Raw genomic sequence first — 23019 nt, 5'->3', positions numbered from 1 at the left:
GTCTTAGAATATGCTCAGGTCCAGCAGGACTTTTCTGAACCATAAATAATCCAGGCTGGGCCAAATCATGCGGGGTAAGTGGTCCGTGCCAGATGCGATGCCATCCACCAGGCCAAGCGTGGCTCTAAGTTAGGCACAAGGGTTGTCTCCCTAGCGAGAGTTCTGCCTCGAGCCAGTGCATCCATGACCCCAGCCGGGGAGGGCTCCAGCGTGCCGTGCATACACAGACACGGACTCCGTGTACCAGAGCTGCCGCGTGCCAGGCTGCAATTTGCTTGGCTTGAGCATCTTTGCCCGGAGAGTGTCTTAAACCATCGCAGTGAGACCTAAAGTAAAGGAAGCAGCCCAGCCTCCTTCCGAGGCCACCCCGGCTGCTCTGCTCCTGCTGCCTCGGGGCCCTGGCTGCGGATGGCTGACACAGAGGGGTCAAGATGAGTGTTCCCATGGGCTCCGGAGGAAGTCACAGCTTTGACCGAATTGCCGTATTTTGAAAATTTGGATTTTAGTCCCTCCTTGACTGCTTGTAAAGGTTTTGCCTTTCTATCAAATGCCCCCCCCCCCCCGAATTCTTTTTTAATGTGAAAATTAAAACACATTGGGTCCATCAAACATTATTGTCTGTAAACAGTCGCGGGGCAGCCAGAAATAGTAAAATAGCACAGTTTTAAATGGCAGGGCTTAAAGATTCACCATGCAGTGTATGTGTGTGTGGGGGTGGGGGGTGGGGGGGAGTGAATAGAAATATAGGAAGATGCATAGATGGAAGTTTAGGGATTGGGAAGGGAACTTAGAGGTGAGACAGGATGGGATGATGGTTTTAAGCGCTCAGAATGGATTCAGAACACGCTAAAGACACTGAGAGTTTCATCCCTGAGCACTAATTCCTGTCTGTACAATTGGAGAGCAATGGAATCTCTAGACAGGGTGATAGGTGTAAGGACTGAATGAGGTGACATATGAAAAGCACCTAGCACAGTGCGAGCCCCATAGTAGATGCTCGGTAAACGTTAGCTGTTATTGTTGCTGTCATTGTTACCTGTTTAGCATATGATTGTACTCGCTGTTACTAAAACCTAACAGTCCCCTGACAAGGTGCCTGTTCACAGCCATTTGTCTGCAGAAAGGTCTTGCTGGCAGGGAGGGTGCCATCTCCGGTCCCGGTCACGTCCGTTCCCACTCAAGGCAGCTTTGCACCCTGTTGATGGACAGAATACGGCCTCTTATTCGGGGCTACTGTACTTTGCAGAATTAAAAGTGACCGGGTGGTAAAATGAAAAGCATTTAGCTCAGGCACCCTGAAGGAAGCCCCCCTGTTTGGGCAGCTGACAAGTCACACGCTGAGAGCTGCAGGATCCACATGGAGGCGTTTCTGGATTTCTGTTTGCATTTCCCTTCTGTCCCAGCTTCGCATGTGAGCGGCAGTTCTGGTCTTTCTTTGCAGTGTGGACACTGAGCATTTTCTCCTCCATCCAGGGAGGCCTTCGAATACGTGCGGCTCCTGCTGGGCGGCGCCTCAGCATGGATGCCACCACGTGGGCGACTTCTGTTCGTGGGTCAGCTATTCAGGGCAAGGAGCAGGCCTCCCTGCCGCCTGCCCATGGCCCAGTCCTCTGCTCTGATGTTGTCCCCTGACACGATACGCCTTAGCCACATCCGTGGCCTTCCTCCTTCTGTCACGAGCATCCTTCAGTCACATGATTTGATGGCTGTTTCTTCCTTTCCTCCCAGCATCTTCCTTTTAAAGTTAGGAACTTCGAAGCAGGGGTGGGTCTGAAGGACAAACTAACCGTGAATTAAAGGAGCCAGAGGAGTCTAGCCTGGAGTTCTTTCTCGGGAAACTCAGAACTGGGACTTGATCACTTTGGGTTGCCACTGGTTTTCAGTGAAGTTGTGTTTTGCGTGGAGAATGGTATCTATACGTTGACAATAGCCCACCTCCCGTGTCTCCGGTTGTATCTGTGGTCCTGAGAGAGTTGCCTCCCCTCTCTGGACTTTGATTTCTTCATGTGAAAACTGGAGACAAACTCCCCTGGACTCGTGGCTGTGACACCATGGCTGCATGCCCGTGCCCAGTTCCCGGTGCCTCCTAGGTGTTGGCTTTATTTCCTTCGGGTGTGGAGGACCTTCATATTCCCACGTAATCCCAACACCAGGGGGCAGTGGTTATAATGCTCATTTTTACAGGAAACTGCAGGCCAGAGAGGGAACATAAACATGACTTAGCCTAAATGACACAGCTGGTGACAAATCTCGACCCGTCAACTATGCATTGACTGCAAAGGCCGAGTGGGCAGGGCTCAACGCCACCCCTCTGCCCACCACCCCTCTGCCCTGCCTTGAATTAGCAGAAACCTCGGTCTTCAGAAGCCCCAAGCCATGGTCTGCTCTCTTCTCTGCTGTTTTCAGATACACAAGAGTCAAAATGCTCTGTCTCTCAGACAGAAATTCTAGGTGGCATTGGGGTGAAGACCCACTAAAACCTTTCCGTGTCCTCTCCTTCCAGGTTATAATCAATGGCTGCTCGTGACTGTGAATGGCCACAGACTAAGAAGTTGGGGGCAAGGCATTGACAAAATCTGTTTCCCTTGTTGAAGCTCTTGACTGGCACTTGCCACTTGGCTCTTGTCCTAACCTGTAAAGGTTTTTAATGAAACGTTCTCATTGTTATTATACCGTGTGTGTGTGTGTGTGTGTGTGTGTGTGTGTGTGTGTAAATGAAGCAGAGAAGAACATGTTGCAGTAAGATCACACTGAGCTTCCAGCAGCGCAAATCTCCAAAATCTCCACTGGGGACCTGGCCAGTTGAGGTTGGAGACTGGTTTTCTGTTTCCTCTGGCCTGTTGTTGGAGCGGTTCTTTGTTTGGAGTCTGAAACCCGCAGGCTTGCTTGTTCTGTTATTTCCCTGGGGACAAGGGAGAGGAGAAAAGAAGCAAGGAGAGCCAGAGAAAGAGAGATTGGATGGAGGAGCTGGAGGAGGGGAGAGGGAGGCCGAATGAAGAAGCAGCTGGGAGACTCTCAGCGCCATCTCCGACCCCCGGGAAGGGCAACGCTGAAGAAGACGAGCCTCTGCTCCTTCTGCTGAAATGCCTCTCCCTCCTCACCTGTCCCTCAGACTCCGGGCAGCCATTTCCGGTCCTAGACCCTCCTCACGGCTACACGCAGGGTGTCTTTCCCCCAGAGCACCACGGACCTTTTAAAAAAGTGCATTAACTTGAAAGGGCCCGTTTTCCAGTACAGCATGAGCCTGCCTTTCCTCGAAGGGTGTAGAGGGCAAACACAGTTGGCTGTCGGGTCTGTAAACATCAAGCTGGCTGAACCGAGGCCTCGGCTTTTCTGAGAGCTGACACAGAAGAGCAGCAGCGACACTGGGGGGCGGGAGGTCCAGGGACGACATCACAGCGGGCAGGGAAGGCAGCCAGGAGGCAGGGCTGGCCTGTCTGAGAGCGTTTCCAGAGTCAGGCCCACTAGAGCGGCGGGATGAGCCTGTGCAAGGAAGAAGCAATAATGATCTCCTCCTTCTTCCTGGTCCTGCATCCGAGCTGCTGCATGGAAACCGTCCTGGGGCCCAGGAGGGCCAGGCAGGGGGCCAGGCACCATTGACCCTGGGGGTGGCACAGAGATGGGGTGACCAGGGGCTGCCTTGAGTTGCCTCCGCCCCTCTGGCACTGGGTGTGCATTGGGCCCAGCCCCCCAACCCCACTTGGCTTCTTAAAATCCAACCTTGCAAGTATTACCCAGCCCCATCCAGGGTTAAAAGTAACCGGGACAGGAATTCTCAGCATTTCGTTTCAGTTGGGCGGGATGCCATTTTTCCAGCTCTTTTCTTGGCATCCATTCATCAGTTGTGAGTCCTCAGAGATGCTTGTTCATGAAAATTCCAGGACTCAGCTGAAAACAGCCCTGCTTTCTGTGGTCACCGGGTCAGCTGGCTTTCAGGGCAGCTGTTAGTATATATAGACGTGTATATTTTGGGTGTCTGTGTGTCTGTAGATAGTCTGTGCATTAGTGCTTATGTAAATGTATAGAAGAAATAATAACCATTGCAGATTGAGCACCTACTGTGTGCTAGCTGACATGAAAGCTGGAGAAACCAAGACTCCTAGAAGTTAAGTAAGTTGGCCGCATTACACAGACAGTAAGAAAGAGTGAAGCTGGGGTTCAGATCTACCATAACCGCAGTCCAAAGCCTGAATGTCCACCACTCTAGGCCTCCTTCCACTTTTCACTGTAATACCCTCTGTGAATGCTTTTCCTTCTATGGATCCCTCATTTGAGAAAGACCTCATTATTTAGCTGCTGAATTGAAATCCCTTTGGCTGATCTTTTGGTAAAATTCAAGAGAATATGTCAGGCATAAAAAGATCATATGGCTTCTTCACCCACAGCTTTGAGTGTGGCTTTTGGAATGAAAGGGTGAGGTTGGTAGGAGAGTCAGTAAGACACACTGAGATGGGGATGAGAAGCCGCAGACCAGCGGGAGCAGCCCTTTGTTGGATGCGAGGGCACATGGGACGTTCTGCTGGGCCAGGGTGTGGCCCTGGGCACCAGCTGGAGTCTAGAGACAGGGGCTGAGCTTGTTGGCTCTTGATCTCTAGTTCCAGGCACACAGGTTCCAACCAGAATTCTTGGTTCGCCTGTCTGAGCCTCAGCTCTTTCTTCCCTAAAATAAAGGTCCTGAATCAAATGAACTGTTAAGTTCTCCTCTGGCACTGACCTTGGTAAGTGCGAACTTGAAGAATGAAGGCAGCCCTGTCGGTGAAGGTGTGTGATTTGCATGGTGCGCTGCTCTTGGGTGGACAACTAAAAGGTCAGGTTTTATATCAGGACCTGACCGCTCTGTGTTGACTGTGTGTTGGAATCTGAGAAGCAGGAACCCTCTAGAGCAGCGGTCGCCAACCTTTTGGACCTCACGGACTACCAGTGGTCCACGGACCACCGTTGGTGACCACTGCTCTAGAGAACGACCTGAAGCTTCCTGAAAACACATTGACCTTTGGATGTTTCAGAGGAGTGAGGAGGGGAGAGGGTCCCTCAGGGTGTTGGTGCTGCCGTTGCGCTGAGAAGCCCTCCGGGCTGCGCTGTGTCTGCACGCGTTCTGCAGAGTGCTGGCGACCCGGGCTTCTCCACTGTGCACACCTGGGGAGATGCTGAGATGCAGATGCTGCTTCTGACAAGCTCCTTGGTGATACTCAGCCACCTTTACAATGGGAATAAAGTGTCCCACAGGAAAGAAAATGCCACTCCATTCAGAGGGCCCGGATTCTAGTCCTAGTGTTATCATTTCTTACTTGAGTAAACCTCAAAGAAATCTCTTAGTTGCTCTGTGACTCAGTTTCTCCTTCTGAAAAGGAATACAAATAATTAACAACTGACATTTACTGACAGCTTACACTGTGGCAGGCAGAGTGCTCACTGTTTTATGTACTATATCGTATTTACTCCTCGTGATAAAGTGATGGTATCATCTGCACTCATCAGAAACTAAGCAAAGAGGTTAAATGACTTGCCCCAGGTCACAAAGCTAGTAAGTGACCAAGCTGGATTTGAATTCATCCCTTGTAGCTCTGGAGCCTTCACAACTTACACAGGCGATAGATGTGAAGGATCTTGGAACTTATTTGTGTGTGTATTGCACAAACATCCGTAATTAAATACATTCGCTTATATGATATGTTGTGCACTTATACATATTTAGGCCACCTGAGATTATAAGAAATAGCTGTTTGCTAAATGAGGTTTTTCACTTAAAATACTTTGGTTTATATAAATTAAAATCAAATGCTTTGTGAAGCTTTGAAGAACACAGGTTGCTTGCTCTGTTGGCTGGGATGGTTCAACAAGGGGAAATGTTAGCTCAGAGGAATGTTTAGAAGAATGGGAAGTTATGGTTAACCGAGTTTCTGGTTATTTATAATTAAAGCCCATTAGTTTTCAATCTTTTTTTTTTTTTTAATTTGGACGATATATCTGATCACTTTTCTGCCTTAATAGAAAGAGCAGGGTTACCCAACTGAGAGTATCTTGTGATTCCGGATATGACAGCCATGTACATAATGATCCTGAACCTGACTTCCCAGTGAACTTGCCTTGTGAGTGGTAGTCAAAGGTGGTTGATCATGAGCATCATGTTGGTTTGGTATCTCACCTCACTGGACAGCAGCCTGTGACCTTCAGGATCAGCCGATGCCTGCTTTCTTCCCTTACTCCTCCTTGTTATTCTCCCAGGAGCTTCTATTTAAATGGAAGGAAAGACCTTCTTCAGGGGGGAACGTTGTTCTTATTTGAATGTGTAGAATGGTTTAACTCATTCTTGGGAATGTCAGGACCATGGTATTAATAAGGCAAAGATCGGCACCTGCATCGGCAGGTCCTGTCCAATGCAGACCTCACTAATGACCACCACACTCTTCCTATCAAGACCCAACACAACCTCAGAATCCTTCTCAACACAACACTCCAGGCAGCCTCTACCCATCAGTTAGAGCTGACCCAGGAGGTTTAACCTTGCAAACTCCCTGCAAGTTGGTTCTCTTTTCAGCTAGTATTTATCAAACACCTGTCAATTGCGTAGGCATGCTGAAAAGAAATTCTACTTCCCCCTTATTCTTCCTCCCCAAAGTGGATGACCTGAAGACTTCTTGAAAGTTTTAATTGACTTTTTGTGTAATTAAGGTTGTCATTGATTTTTTTCTTTCTCTGGGATGTACATCCTGTTGTTCTGGTTAACACGGTTACTATTCTTGAGGCTCCTGTCGCTTTTCATGACCTGTGGTTAGGCAGCGTCCCTGCTGTGAGGCTCCCCGAGGAGTGCCGCCTTTGCAGTGAACGGTCTTAGGCAACCCTGCTAGCGGTTCTCAACCTGTGGGCCGCACCCACAGTTGAGAACCGCTGCTGTAGAGCCTAAGACCATCAGAAGACACAGATGTTTACATTACGATTCATAACAGTAGCAAAATTACAGTTATGAAGTAGCAACGAGAATAATTTTATGGTTGGGGGTCACCACAACATGAGGAACTGTATCAAAGGGTCGCGGCATTAGAAAGGTTGAGAACCACTGATTTAGTCAGATGAGCTTGGACTTGTCTTTCTTGCACGTTGTCAGTTTGGCTGCCTACACATCAAGATGGCTTGCCCTTGCTATGCATAAAAATTGTTTTAAACCCTGTACCATTGAACTGCTAAGATTTGGCATCCTCAATGGTAACTCTGATATCTAACGTGCTCTTTGGAGTTTTTAAAAGAACATTGCAGAGCGTAAGAAATAGAACACCTGTAAGATATGAGGCAGTGAATCTGCGCTACGGTGAATACGAGAGAAGACTTACCCACGTCTCTGAACCAGGTGGTTTGAACTTGGAATCCAAGAGTATCAAAGGTCCAGAGAAGGAAGACTGATGAACTTTTTGAAATTAAATGCTAAACTTTCTGTGCATGTGTATATATTCCTTTTTTAAGGGTGAGGGTCCAAGCTTTCATCAGATTCTTAAAGACATGAAATCACCCAAAAGGTTAAGAACTGCTAGAGTGGCTGGAAGATTGTCGTAAAGGCATCCAGGAAAAACTCTGTTTGTTAACGTGGGACTGGGAAAGACTGTCCTCTGTGGAAATACACTTTCTCCATGGCTGCCCCAGCTGATGCCAAGCTCAACAGAGAATCCCCTGCTTCTCTTCCATTTTACAGATGAGCAAATTGCCGTCTGTGGGCTCAGATACCAAGGCCACAGGTGTACTTATTCTTCTGTGTTTCAGATACTTCTTATTACTCATTTAACAATGTTTTGAACATTTACTTTGAGTTAGGCCAGGAGTTTTCAGTCTTTCTATATTCAAGGCATTCTCTCAAATATTGGACATTTGCAATACACGTAGCAGAATAAATTACACTACAGTTACGGTACAGTTCTCAGTCTTTCTCCACAGTAAACACCTTGTCCTCTGCCCTAACCCTCCTTTTTTGCATACTTCCACTTAGTCCAGGAAAAGAGGCAGTCTTCCTCAGGTGTGGTTTTGAAGATATACTACTGAGGGTATAGTTGACTCACACTCTGCATTTTTGGCATAATTGTAGTAAAATGTATTTTTAATTATTTTGCATAAAGTAAATAATGAAAAATGTTACACGTTGATCCTATCTTGTTTGCATGCCCAGGAACAGGTCTTGCCTGCTGGTTCGGAACTACCAAGCTAGATTCTCGGCTTAGGCATTCGAGATTCAACTTTTTAAAAAACTACCTATCGAATGCTCATTGTCCTAGATAGATACAAGGTAAGCTCCTTGACCTTACAGAAGTTACATTACTGCGGGAAAAACATACTAGGCACATCAACAAGTAAGGTCGTTTCTGATAGTGAAAAATGTTAGGAGAAAAAAATGTAAGGAAAATAGGATAGATAGTGAATGAGGAGGGGATATCGTCTGCAGGGTCCTTGTTGGAGGTCCCTTTGAGTGATGACTGAACAATGAAAACTAGCCAGGTCCTAAAGAGCAGAGGGGAAGATATTCCGGGCAGAGGAACAGCCCCGGCAAAGAACCTAAGGGAGGGGTGGCCTTGGCAAGTTCAGAACACAATGGAAAGGTCAGTGAGGCTGAAACGTGGGAGAGAAGACAGACAGTGGGACAAAATGCAGTGGAGAGAGAGGAAGGGGCCAGATTCTGTCAGATCTGGTGGACTGGGGTCAAGGAACGTGTACTTCATTTGAATTGCAGGGCCATGCCAATGCATGTTTGAAGCACGATTGTTGAGTGTTACCACAATTGTTTAAAAAACAAACAGCTGGTGGAAAATAGGCTCTAGAAGAGCAGGGTGGAAAGCAGGGAATTAGAAGTAGCTGTGCCATGGCCCAGGCAGGAGGCAACGGTGCAATGGACTAGGGCCGTGGTCAGCAAACTGCGGCTTGAGAGCCACATGTGGCTCTTTGGCCCCTTGAGTGTGGCTCTTCCACAAAATACCACGGCCTGGTGAGTCTATTTTGAAGAAGTGGCGTTAGAAGAAGTTTAAGTTTAAAAAATTTGGCTCTCAAAAGAAATTTCAATCATTGTACTGTTGATATTTGGCTCTGTTGACTAACGAGTTTGCCGACCACTGGACTAGGGGAGTAAAGATATTGAAATGGTGAGACGAGGCGATGCATGAATGACTGAGACTTACCCCATGCACAAGAGCCTGGGCTGGGGGTGTTCACTGTATCAACTAACCGAGCGTGTGTGGGCATTGCTACATCCAAACAGACTTTGGGGAAGAAGAGTCTTCTAGGGGGCAAACATCCTTCAACCATCACCTTGTCAAATCTGAACGTAACAAATTTTAAATGATTTCCAAACCTTACTCCTGTAGACCATGCACAGTCAGTTCACCAAGGGCTTCATTCCAACAGCACATGGAACCAGGAAGTGCTATTTCTCTGTGTCCTCCCCTCTGTTCCTCATGATGCAGAAGGAGGAGGCTAGTGCTGCCTCATAACAAAACGGCCAGATCCTCTCCAGAGACCCAGCTCGAAGAGGGAAGCCAGCATCTTGCCTTTGTGCCTGTCCCTGCTGTGAGACGCCCTGAGAGACTTGTTTTGTTTTTTCCCTTGGACTTGACTGCACCAGGTCTCTCCTGAAGGCAAGGTCTTTCCCTGTTGGTCTAACTCGGTCTGAATCCAGAGGCTCACTGCCAGCATCAGTGTTTGGTCAGCGCACAGTCTCGATGCCCTTGTTTCCCAAGTCCGCTGGGGTGAGCTTGAGCCTTTGGCCTCCTTCGCAGGGGAACACGGATTTCTGGGAAGTTTTGCCTTGAGCCTCAGCACGGACAGTTTTGAAGGGTGTGACCATTGCCAGATTCCCCACAAGCCGAGCCCCTGAGGGATGCTCTTGCCAGCTGGCCCCCGTCCACCCCAGAGATGGCTGGATCTCAGTGGTTCTCTGTGTATAGGGCTGGCCGAGTTCCCCTGGATGAAAGGCGGCCTAATATAAACTGAAAATGTTATTAATAAGCAGCCACTTAAGAATTTCCTTCGACTTGCCAGTGATTTGGGGGGCTCTCTGTGAACAGAGAAAGAGGCACAACTTGTTTTACATGGACTCAGGGACCAGCGCAGCCAGTCGGAAGGAGCCTCGGAAAGGCATTCGGGGGTTTGGTGAAGAGCGCTGGGGCCAGCACATTTGGGTTTGCTTTTCATTTTTATCATCTGGCTGCGAGAGCTTGGGTAAGTTCCAGCAACTCTGTGAGCCTTGGTTTTCCCATCTGTAAAATGAGGAAAATAATCATTTCTATCTCAGACTGCGTTTTGAGGATTAAATAAATAATATGCGGAAAGTGCTTAGCATCGAGGCCACCGATCCCTCAGAAATGTTTCCTTCCAAAGAAAATTGGGAAAATCATACCCTAGAAATGGAACCAAACTGACATTACTTCCCATGTCTTGGGGGGAAACCAAGTCGACTTGAAACTGTAGACACTCCAGTACAAGCCCAGCCCACGGCCCTCGGGGCTTCACCGTCTCTCTCCAGCTGTACGATGGCAGCGACCATCTTGCTCTTTTGGCAGTTCGAAGACTTGCCTGGGTGAAAAGTGTGTGGTGAGATCTGAAGTGCTTAATTAGTCCCAGGGTCATTCATTTAATAGCCAACCTGTCAATCTTACTGTATCTTGGTAAGAAAAAAAGGTTATTTGTATAACCTTGAAATGTTGAAAGCATGGTAAAGGTTTAGTAATCCTTTGGTAAGGATGGTAATTAAATCACTTCGCTCTGCCCAGCACACCTTTAGTATATTCTAGGTGTTTCATCCTACCTAATAATAGACAAATATGCAAATTGACCGTACTTTCGCTATGCCCACGATTGGCCAGGAGGCGTGGAGGGGCGGGACTCGGGGTGGCCGGGGTGGCCGACTGGGCCGGCGGGATGCTGAGCTCGCGTCGCCAGCGGCGGCGCAAGCTCAGCGTCTGCACCATGACTGTGCTGCGGCACAGAAGGGGCCTCTGGGGCAGCAAGCCCACGTCCCGCCGCAGACCATCAAAAGCGGGGAAGCTGGGTGCCTGTCCACTCCGGCACCAGGCCTTTCAGAAGCCTCCGCCATGCTGGAGGCTTCTGAAAGGCCTTGTGCACCAGCGGACAGGCACCCAGCTCCCCCGCGATCGAAAGCGGGGAGCTGTGTGTCTGCTCCGGCACCAGCGGACCCCTGCCATCAAAAGTGGGGAGCAGGCTGCTAGCAGTGTCCGCGGAGCGTGCTAGGCTTTGCGGGGCAGTGGATATGGCCTGGATGGCAGGTTAGGCCTAGGGGACCCTACACGTGCATGATTTAATCATGCACTAGGCCTCTAGTAAATACATAAAAATGACTTGTTCATCACCGGTTTAGATCTGTCTCCATTCCAACTAGAATACAGTACTAAGGCCCAGATCAACTTCTGCAGAGCAAGCACCATGACGTCTATTTACCTGTTTTACTTTCTATCCCTACACATAGCATGCGGCCGGGCCAGCATAATCAGGTATCGCTGTGCCAGGCATGCTGCATGTATTAAGTTATTTCATTCTAACAGCAACTCAATGACGTGGCAGAGTTAGGATTCGAACCCAAGTCACTGTGCCTCCAGAATCGAAGGTTGCACTATGTAGACTGCCTTCAAGTCCTTAGGGGATATTTAAGGTCTCAGCTCTTGTCTACATGCGGTGAGCCAGCTTCTGCCACAAGGCAGGTAGAGACTGTCAGCAGATGGCATGGAAGAGAAAGAGAGAAAGGCAAAGATATTTTGTGGCATCTCCCAGATCTTGCCTTGCAGTTTGGAGGTGGGGGTGTTAGTCATTTTCTCAGCAGGGCTCGTCTGCAGAGGAGGAGCTCTAGGACCTTGCTCTGCTGTGTCTAGTACAGCCAAGACGAACATGCTGTAAAGTCACGGTGAGCCTGTGGGCTCAGTGAAGTGGAGGAATCTACCCACAAGGAGTAACCGCCACTCACTCACCTTGCTTTTTTCTTAGCAGAGCAGTGGGTCTGCCAGCAGCTAAGGAAATCGGAGCTTCTCTAGATACGCACAGCTTTGGGTAGAAACACAGTGGGGCAGGTAGCAGTGTTGCCATGGAGACACCATCAGTGGCCATGCTCTTCTGCTTTGCAGGCTCCCTCTGTCTACTCATCACCATCTAAACTAGCTAGCTGGCATTTGCTGGGCAGATTCCTCCCTGGCTGTGAGCACGTTTTCAATAAAGGAAACCTCCTTCCCATGGATTGCATGTGTCAGCCTCCAGCTGCCATCTTGTCAACATCTAAGACTCCTCTCCATATCTTTTTTAAAAATTATTTTTTAATTAATTTCAGAGAGGAAGGGAGAGAGAGAGAGAGATTGAAACATCAGTGATGACAGAGAATCATTTGATCAGCTGCCTCCTGCACACCCCCTACTGGGGATCGAGCCCGCAACCTGGGCATGTGCCCTCGACCAGAGTCGAACCTGGGACCCTTCAGTCCGCAGGCCAACACTGTATCCATTGAGCCAAACTGGCTAGGACTCCTCTCAATATTTGATGACTCCATGCTCTCTCCCACCTCCACGCCTTCATTTACTTGTCAGAAATACCCCTTTCTTCTCTTTTTGCCTAGTTACCTTCAGGTGCAGCTTCCTCGGGGAGGCCCTCCCTTCTCATGAATAGGGACTCTGTAGCACAGTGCTTGGTTTTCTATCAGTCATTGACCCAACAACAAAGTCAAAGTACTTTTCACTTTTGTTTGTTTTAAAATATTTTGAAAAATCACAATGATATGTAGAACTTAAAAGAATAATATAATGAATTTCCATGCACCCTTTTAGATTTCTCCATTGTTCACATTTTGCCACATCTGTGCTTCTCTCTCCTCCTCCTCCTCCTCTCTCCCTCCTGCTACCCCACATTCACACATTATTATTATTGCTGAGCCATCTGGAAATAAATTGCAGATACCATACTGTACCTGTATATATATTTCAGCATCTATCTCCTCAGAACAAGGACATTGTCTTGGACATCCCACAATTACTCTTCACTTTGAAAGTTATAGTCTAGCTGTGGCTGTATCTTTGTGTCCCAGTGATACAGGGACTCCTTATTGGTTTTTATTTGTTTGTTTTAATTCTTTGCAACATCTATCAGAATGCATAGTACATAGTAGATGCTCAGGGAATTACTGTTTAATAAGTAAAGCAGCCTGCAGCAAGTATTTTTGGCATTCCCTTCTTCCCCTTTGGCACTCACCATTCCAGAGTACTTGACCCATGGTTCCTGCCGCAGTAGGAACTGCAGCTTTTTGTTGAGCTGACCTGTCCTGTGTGTGGCATAGGCCAGGGGGGCCCAGGAGTGGTCCTCGCCCAGTGGCTGTAGGGAATGGTGCATAAGTACCCCTGTGACCTTGACTCTCAGTGGGACATCTCAGGACTGTGTGCCATCCTATACCTTCTCAACTGAACTGAGTGACAGTGGAGCAAAGCTCCAGCCTGCTCGTCACCTTGCTGGGTGTCAGCATCCTTCCCGCCCCTGCTTCCCTTCTCCAGTTCCCTGCAGGACTCTGGGGATTACCCTCAGACTTCATTATGCTCACATGTCTTTCGAGGATCCGATTCTGGGGAAGCCCAATCTAAGTCATTGCCCATGTTGCTGAGACATCATACCTGTAAGCCACAGCGTGGTGAGAGATGTCCAAAGTAGGAAAAGTCACCCAGGAGGCTTATTTTAAGAAAAGAATGTGCATCCACTACTAAAAAATTACAAGATAATTCATCTAAAGTAGGACTCTGTATTTCTTAATTGAAGTATGAGCTGACATATGAATTAAGAGAGGAAACAACTGCCACTGAGAATTATCCTATCCGAGCCTTGGCAGCGCCAGGGAGAGAGAAGCTCCTCGTGGCACAGATGGCCGGAACCGCGGGGCCCGGGCGAGGGCAGGCAGTGGGACAGGGCAGGCAGCAGGGTGTTGGCTCCCAGCACACACCAGCCTCGTACCCAGCTGGCCCTGTCATGGTCTCCGCCCTTCAGCTCTGTGTTTATTAGGAAACCATTTTTCCTTTCTCACAGAGATAGAAATCTTGCTTCCTGACATGGCAGGTGTCAAGGTTCATGCCTGGGTCCCTCGTTCAGACGGAGTGTTTGCCAGAAAGGGAGGAAAACAAAATATTGTGGCTCAGTGAGGGAGTTAAGGAGCCAAGAAGGCTGCAGGTAACAGAATATGCTGATGTCTGCGTATCAAGACAGAGGGATATAGGAATTCCCAGGAGAAGGGAATTCAGGAGAATGGAAGAACTGTCCTACGCCCACTAAGGTGGCACCAGTGGCTCAGCCAGTTTGGGCCCTGTCATCAATGCAGACACTGATGGGCGAGGGGAGGACACACGCCACCTCCTGAGAGTGACTCATGCCATACTCTTCCCACCTCAGAGCCTTTGTACTTGCCTTCCCTGTGCTGTATGCCTGATATCTTCATACAGTGCCTGGCACACAGTAGATGCTCAACCACTGTTGTCTGCCTGGATGGTTGGTTGATAGGTTGAATGTATCAATAGATATGCATGGGTGGGTGGATATGGATGGATATGGATGAATATGAATGGATGGATATGGATGAATATGGATGGATGGATAAATGAATATGGATGGATGAATATGGATGGGTGGATAAATGGATATGGATAGATATGGATGGATGGATATGGATGGATTTGGATGAATATGGATGGATGGGTTTGGATGGATGGAGAAATGGATATGGATGAATATGGATGGATGGATAAATGGATATGGATAGATATGGATGGATGGATATGGATGGATTTGGATGAATATGGATGGATGGATAAATGGATACGGACGGATATGGATGAATATGGATGGAGGGGAGGATGGAAAGGTGCACAGAAGAAAAGAAGGAAAGCAGATTTGGCCACACTACTTAAAACAAGGTGGTAAACATAGCACTGGTCTGGAGTCAGAGGCCATGGGTTCTAATTTGTCTGACTTTAGTCAGGTGGCTTATGAGTGCATAACCCACATTTTTAAATCTGTGAAATGGATACAAATGCCAACTTTCCAGGACCGGTGGGGATGAATAAATGAGATAAGCTATGTAAAAGTAATATGAATATTACAAGCCCTCCATAAATGTAAGAAATGATGTTAATAGTGAAAATACAGCCACGGTGCTCAGCTGCCCTGCCATCCTTCAGTGCCAAAGCGCATGTTGGAATGAGAGGCGAGAGGCAGGGCCCTGGAGGTCTCACTTGTGTGGATTCCTTGATCCTTTGGGGGCAGGCTGTCACCTTTTGGAGCACCCTCATTTCATTTCAGGCCAGCCCTCACACATGTTTTTAAAATACGTCTGTATTGATTTTTAGAGAGAGAGGAAGGGAGAGGGATAGAGAGGTAGAAACTTTGATGAGAGAGAAACATCATCAGTGGCCTCCTGCATGCCCCTTCTGGGGATCGAGCCAGCAACCTGGGCATGTGCCCTTACTGGGAATCGAACCAGTGACCTCTTGGTTTGTTGTGGCAGAATGCATGGGAGAACGAGCATCCAGCACTCTGAGGGAGGACAGTTTAACCTTTATTTCGCAGATATTCTAGTCCAGGGGAATTGCGGGTCCAAAGCCTGAACTGAACTCGTGGGGAGGCTCGGACCTATATATCTCCTCCTGTGGCGGGCCCCTGAGGGTCCCCACAGCTCTGCCCACGTCAGTCTTGGTGGGGCCTTGGGGGCATGCTCCACAGCTCTGCCCAAATCAGCTGTGGCGGGGCCCTGGGGTTAGGCTCTGCAGCTCCTCAGCCCAAGTCAGTCAGAGTGGGGAAGTAAGACTACAGTTTTAACCAGATACTGAACTAGGTTGCAAGCCCCCTCCCCTCCCCTCCCATCCCCCATTTTCCTTTTCAGGTTCATGGGTTGCCACTCAACCACTGAGCCACACCAGCTGTGCCCCACACATATATTTTTGTCTGCCTTCCTCTCTGCCATTCTGATCCTCCACATGGTTGGGGGATGTGGAAGGTGACGCTGGAGCCCGTGACCTGTGCAGTTTTGGGGGGGACAGTTCAGCTCGTGTTCTTTGCGATAGCTCAGTTTCGACAACTCCGACTTACGGTGGGATGATCTCTGCAATCTCTTGGGGCAGGTGGGCGCTGCTTCCCGTCCTTACTGGCTCACGTAAGCACAGTGGGGTCAGGCCTTTTTTGTTACGTACAACCACTGCCTCTTTATCCACTTACTTCCCGGCAGCTTGCAACCCAGGAAAAACTCTCTTCCCGAGAAACTCTCATTTACCTCCTAAAGCCTGGGCAAGGTGTTCCCAAAGGGCAGCGAACTCAGAATAACTTTTGGCCCATTTTGGGCTGGTGCTTTGCATGGCATGTGAAAAGGCGATGCTCGCGTTGGCAACCCAAGGGGACTGGGCAGCAGAGCAGCTGCGAAAGCCAGAGTCCTGCCCGGCGGCGCTGAGCCCGTCCTGCCCGGGCAGGTCCTGCAGGTGGTTGGCGGTGATGTAAGTTATTGCAGCACCGAGAGTATGTGACTGATGTGCAAAGACGCACCGCAGAGCCAAGGCTTGGTGGTTTTAAATTAGCCACGCCCCATCTCCCCCCACCAGCACAGAAAATTGCAAGTCGATAGATGTTAAAATCTGGTTTTCAGATGTTCTTTAGGGACCTAACTTAACTCTGAGATGCCCACTAAGATATATGCAATCCCACGTTGCCGGCATCTTCCCGGCTGTGTAAATAAATTCTCCGATCCTGCTACAGGGAAGCAGATCAGAACAGACCCACGTATCGGGTTGGATAATGCACCTCTCCTTGCAGTGTGCGCACACGTGGGTGGCTCTGGCTCGGTCGTCATCCCAGGCCAGGCGTGGCTCCCTGTGCTCACCGAGGGGGAACAGACTGAAATCTGGTCTCGTTTCCCACCACGAGGGAACCAGAGGGCCGCAGCTGTTTCTGTTTAACAGGGTTATCTCTGGGACTGGGCGGGTTTTGAAATATTTTCCTTCTTCTGGTTTCTATGTAATTCCTGATCCTTTTCCACATTAACTGCGTGTTGCTGTTGTTTAGGGATAAGGAAGCAGTAACTTTAAATTATAAGGAGAAAAAGATTTCCTCTCTGGAAGAATAAAAGGAGCCTTTGGTGAGCTGGCGTCATGGAAGAATCTGAATACCTAGGGCACATCTGTTGTTTAGCGAAAAGCTCTGGAGGCCTCAGGGTTATTTCAGCGCTTTGCCTTGAACGAAGGTGCATTTTCCCACACCTGATGTCGGCTGCCTGAAGCGTTGCCACATTGAGTCCGGCATTGCGCATGCCCATCAATCACTTGGTCTGTGTTGGGGCTGAGCCACTCTGTAAGGCAAGCATGTCAGATTCAAAGGCTAACACAGACCAAATAAATGAGGCTTGTGGCCCGCAGGCCACGAGTTTGACATGCTTCCTGTAAGCAGTCTGCCCCTTGACCCTGTGCCTGAAAGTGGCCTGAACCTGATCTGGCCATGGACTTGGGCAGAGAAGCCCATACCACGGGGGAGGTGGCAGGCAGAAGGAAAGATGGCAACGAGGCACATGCTGGTGGCTGGTATAGTCCTTCCTCTCACCAGCACCTTCTTGCCAATGCCCCAGGGGGTACCCAGCTGAGTGACAGGTGGGCTTAGTGATGTCAGCATTTAAGACATGGTGATCAGGAGGAGTTGGCGCAGGAAGAAATGATTTTTTTAAATGTACTTTGCCCAGCCCTAGCCGGTTTGGCTCAATGGATAGAGGGTCGGCATGCAGACCAAAAAGTCCTGGGTTCGATTCCAGTCAAGAGCACATTCCCTGATTGCAGGCTCAATCCCCAGTAGGGGGCATGCAGGAGGCAGCCGATCAATGATTCTCTCTCATCATTGATGTTTCTCTCTCTCTCTCTCTCTCTCTCTCTCTCTCTCTCTCTCTCCCTCCCTCCCTCCCTCTGAAATCAATAAAAATATATTTTAAAAATAATAAAATGAATGAATGAGTGCATGTTGCCCAGAGTTGCAGGACTATCAGCTCTGCTGGTAGGACACACAGCGGTTCTCAGGCTGTGCTCTGCCTCAGGAGCTGCCTCCTAAGAGGCGAACTGCTGAAAAGTGTCCTCCAAGTGAGTCAGAATCACCTGGGATGCTGGCGGAAACGCAGCTCCTGGGCCTGCGGGACTATCCAGTCGGAGCCACTGGGCACATCACTGCTCCCAGAGCATCTTCCCCGAAGGTCTCGAAACTGGAATCATGTCATTATTTAAGTGCAGAGCTTCATGATTAGGATTGTCATTTAAAAGCCATGGACAGACTCTCTCTCTCTCTCTCTCTCTCTCTCTCTCTCTCTCTCTCTCTCTGTCTTTCCATCATCTATCCATGAATCGGGCACCTCCTTCCCATTTGGGTAAGTGCTGGAAAAGGCCTGAGAGGTCCAGGGCGCGTGCTGGCTCCCACACTGCTGCCTGTGGGGCCTTGGGGCCTCAGGACAGTGGGAATGCCTGGGGTTAGGGGCGGAAGTTGAGCCTGAGAGCAGCTGAGTTCAGGGTCTTCTTCCCTCACATCAACTTGGGCAGCTCTGCGCTATATACTGAATTATTTCCACGTGAGTCCTTCTGCAGAAGGTATTTTCCTCTCATTAAAAAATGGGGGTGGGAGTGAAAGAGAGAGAGCAGGAAAATTTTAAAGGGGCTTAATGATGATCACAATCCCCTCCAAATCCAGAAAGCTGCAGTATATGACGTGAACTTGTCAGAATCGTGTGATAAAAGACGATCCATTTTTTGCCTTCATTTTATCACTTCTCACGCCCAACAAGACATGATGGCTCGGAGTTTAGTATTGCAAATAACCTGTCAACATCTCAAGGATGAGACCCCCTCACACATACCCAATGTTTTTGTAATGAGTCCTTCCACATCACGGTACATAGTTAATCGATATAAATTGTTAGTCAGCCTCCAGTGTGGTCACCGGTGCAGATGACCAGAGAACTTGGAAATGGTTCAAAAGAGAGCCTCCACCTGCAGGGATGTGTATTCCATGGAAGAGCAGATGTGGCTTCTGAATGTGGGAGCGAATGAATTAATCGCTGCAACTTCTGTACGGAGGGTGCAGGGGCCGTTGCTGGGTAGAGGGAAGGAAGAAAGGGGAATTCAGGATCTCTGCTCTCTGAATCATGCCTTCTTCCTTGGAAACTTGTCATTCACAAACCCAATTATGTGCAGGTAGAATGTCAGCTCTGACAGAATGAAACCAATGCACGCTTCATATGGCTGGATTTTTTTTAAAAAAAAAGAAATCCTGCTTTACTAGCAGGCTCTATTTTCATAATGTCTATTTGAAAAAAAAAAAAAAAAGACCAAATCATATACTTCCCGACGCACTCCTCAAAAGCTTCAATCACTGTGTCCGCAGAGAGCTGTGGGGTGTTGCTGTGCGCATTTGCCAGGATGGGGAGACTCATGAGGACCAAGAGAAACCCTCTTGGCTTTGCCTCTGACCCTCGGCTCCTTCCCGAGCCTCTGGGCCTTGGGTCCCCATTTGTAAACAGAGGTTATTAAATTAGTCTTTCCAAAGGCGGTGGTGGAACCCTCTGAGGCTGAAGATTCTTTGCAAATAAAAATGCCGTGCCACAGGAGTGCCTGCCAGTTATAAATGAAGATGGACGGCGGGAAGGGAAATACAGATCTTCCTGGTTTCGATTTACCACTTTTCTTTTTTTACATCTTTTCTTTTCTTCTTTTTTCCTCTTTGGTTTTGGTTTTTCTTTTTCTTTATTGATTGATTTTTAGAAAGAGAGAAGAAGGGGGAGAGAGAAGGAGAGATTGATTTGTTGTTCCACTTATTTATGCATTCATTGATTGCTTCTTGTATGTGCCCTGACCAGGGATCGAAACCACAACCTTGGTCTATCCAGGTGATGCTCTAACAACTGAGCTACCCGGCCAGGGCCTGGTTTTGATTTTTCTGAATGTTTTTGTTCAGGAGTAAAAGCCTATTCTGGCCCGGCCAGTGTGGCTCAGTGGTTGAGCATTGACCTATGAACCAGGAGTTCACTGTTTGATTCCCGCTCAGGGCACATGGCCGGGTTATGGGCTCGATCTCCAGTAGCGGGCTTGCATGTTTCTCTCTGATTGATGTTTCTATCTCTCTTTCCCTCTCCCTTCCTCTCTCTCTCAAAAAAAAAAAATCAATAAAAACGTGTTTGTTTGTTTTTAAAAAGTGTATTCTTGGAATCAGGGATGCTGTCTATAAGGAATTGTTTTTGTTCAGGAATCAGATCCTCCTTTGAACCTCTGTTTAGGGCTGACTTTGATCGTATTGCTCAGCCTCTCTGAGCCTTTGGAAAGTGGCGGTGGACTTGTCTTTCTTGGTGTGCAGTCTGTCATGTTTCTTGCGGATGCTATGCTTCTCGCTTCTAATAATGTAGGGTCTACGAGGGCAGGGGTCTGTGTCTGGTTGGCATCCCAAGTGCCTAATGCAGTGTCTAGCACATGGTAGGTGCTTGACAGTTATTTGTTGAGAGACTAAACGGGGCCCTCGGCCTCTCCCCTTTCTTTTGTGCTCACGCTTCTCCGCAGTGGGACTCGTTCTGGAACTGGTTCCATAATCCGGTGACTCTCCTTGTCTTTTCCCTTCTCCTGGAGCTTTAGTTCGTTAGATCACATCCGTCCAGCATTAAATATTGTGCTCTTCCCTGCATTGCTGAATAAGTTTCACTGAGGAATATTCTAGAATCTGAATTGGGTTTAAAAATATCCTCTACCTTTTGTTTTAAAAGTATGACTTTCCAGTAAAACTGTTAGTTGCCAAAGAACTTCCTAAATTTGCTTAAATACTAGTACATGAAAACGTTTTTTCTTAAGCCATAAGCTGGCATAAAAATTTTAAGAGGAAAAAAAAACACACACAAAAAAAACCTGACGACTTCCCCAAACCCCTGACTTTTTTTTTAAAGTAGCTGATTAATTAGTTACTATTAAAATGAGCTCTATTTCTAAAAGGAACAGCGAGGGTTAGGATTAAACATCTTTGAGTTTGGAGATGCAAACCAGACCCACGTGTGCATTCTGGCTGTTGTATTTTCCATCTGACAAAAAGCAGGACGTGGGAGACCATGACAGGCCTAATTCGGCTGGATTAAGCTGATTTTGTTTTCTCGGAACATTTGGGTGTCAACATTCAGGCACACAATATTAATAGATTAAGAACAAAAACCAACTGGCCACCTCGGTGGATGCTAAAAAAGCATTCAAAATTCAACACCCTTTTGTGAATAAAGACAACAACAATCAACAAACTAGCCTAGCAGGAAACTTCTCTGGTTTAATAAAGGGCCTCGACAGAAAGCCCACAGCTAAGTCATACTCGATGGTGAAAGACTGGCTGCTTTCCCTGAGGACCAGGAGCCCTACCAGGATGCCCACACATGCCACTTTAGTCGCCAGCGTGCTCAAGACAGTGAGGCAAGACAAAGACAGAGAAAGACATCAGGCGGCAAAGAAAGAAACAAGGCTGTCTGGGCTACAGGAAATCCAAAGGAAACACACACTATTAGAATTAATAAGCAAGTTCAGCAAGATGGTATGATGTAACATCCATGTAGAAATATCATTTGTGTTTCTATACCGTAACAATCTAGAAAATGAAATTAAGCACTTTCATTTACAGTGGTATCAATAAGAATAAATTACTTAAAAATAAACTTAACAAAAGAAGTGCAAGACATAACAGAAAACCACAAAATAGCATCGAAGGAAATTAAAGTATACTGAAATAAATGGAAAGACATCCTTCGTTCATGGATTGGAAGACTTAATGTTGTTAAGATAGCAATATTCTCCAAACTGGTGTACAGATTCAATTCCAAGCAGGACCATTTTGCAGAAATTGGCAAGCTACTATCCTAAAATTTATATTTTATGATGCAAATGCCAGGGATGCAGAAGAATCAAAACAACTTTTTAAAGGGGGAACAGTTTTGGAGGAGCCTCACTTCACAGTTTCAAAACTTACTACACAGCGACAGTAACAAAGACAGTGTAATACTGGCAAAAGGATAGACATACAGATCAATGGAATAATTGAAAGGACAGAAATAAACCTTTAAATTTATGATCAATTAATTTTTGAGAAGGATGCCAAGACACTTCAATGGGGAAATAATAGACTTTTAACAAATGGTGCTGGGACCGTTGGATAGCCACAGGAGTATGAATCTGGACTCCTACCTCAGGTCATATATGAAAATTAACTCAAAATGGAACATAGATACACATATACTAGTAAGAGCTAAAACCATAAAACTCTTAGATTCAAATATAGGAGTAAATCTTTATGATCTTAAGTCAGGCAATGGTTTCTTAGATATGATACTTAAAGCACAAGCAACAACAGAAAACAAATATAAATTGGACTTCATCAAAATTTTTTTTTAAATTGTGCTTTAACAGGCATCATCAAGAAAGTGAAAACCCACATAATGGAAGAAAATTTTTGCAAATCATATACTATCTGATAAAGGAATTGTATCCAGAATATATGTATATAAAAATGTTTACAACTTAATAATAAAAGACAAATAACAATTTAAAAATGGACTAAGGATTTGAATAGACATTTTTACAAAGAAGAGATATAATAAGCACGTTAAAAGATGCTCAACATAATTAGCTATTTAAAAAGTGCACATCTAAAGCACAGTAAGATACCACTTCAAACCCACTAGGATGGCAATAATCAAAAAGAAAGAATAACAAGTACAGGGAGGAAGCAGAGAAAATGGAACACTCATTCATTGATGGTAGGAATATAAAATGGTACATATATTTTTTGAAAAAAAAGTTTAACAATTCCTCAAATTGTTAAGCTTAAAGTTACCATATGACCCAGAAATTCTACTCCTGGGTATCCACCCAAGAGAATAGAAAACATATGTACACACACACACACACACACACACACAATCGTGTCCAAAAATATTCAGAGCAGCATTAATTCACAAAGGTCAAAAAGTGGAAACAATCCAAATGCCCACCA

General features: G+C 47.1%; 1 protein-coding gene across 6 annotated transcripts in view; it reads left to right on the top strand.

Moving 5' to 3' along the window:
• Positions 1–23019, top strand: part of PRICKLE2 (prickle planar cell polarity protein 2) — a 321728-nt gene that overhangs the window by 208228 nt on the left and 90481 nt on the right. The gene's annotated exons all lie outside the window — the stretch shown is intronic.

This window comes from Cnephaeus nilssonii (assembly GCF_951640355.1).
Source record: "Cnephaeus nilssonii genome assembly, chromosome: 17".
Lineage (NCBI taxonomy): Eukaryota > Metazoa > Chordata > Mammalia > Chiroptera > Vespertilionidae > Cnephaeus > Cnephaeus nilssonii.
This window is presented reverse-complemented; position numbering and strand designations above follow the sequence as displayed.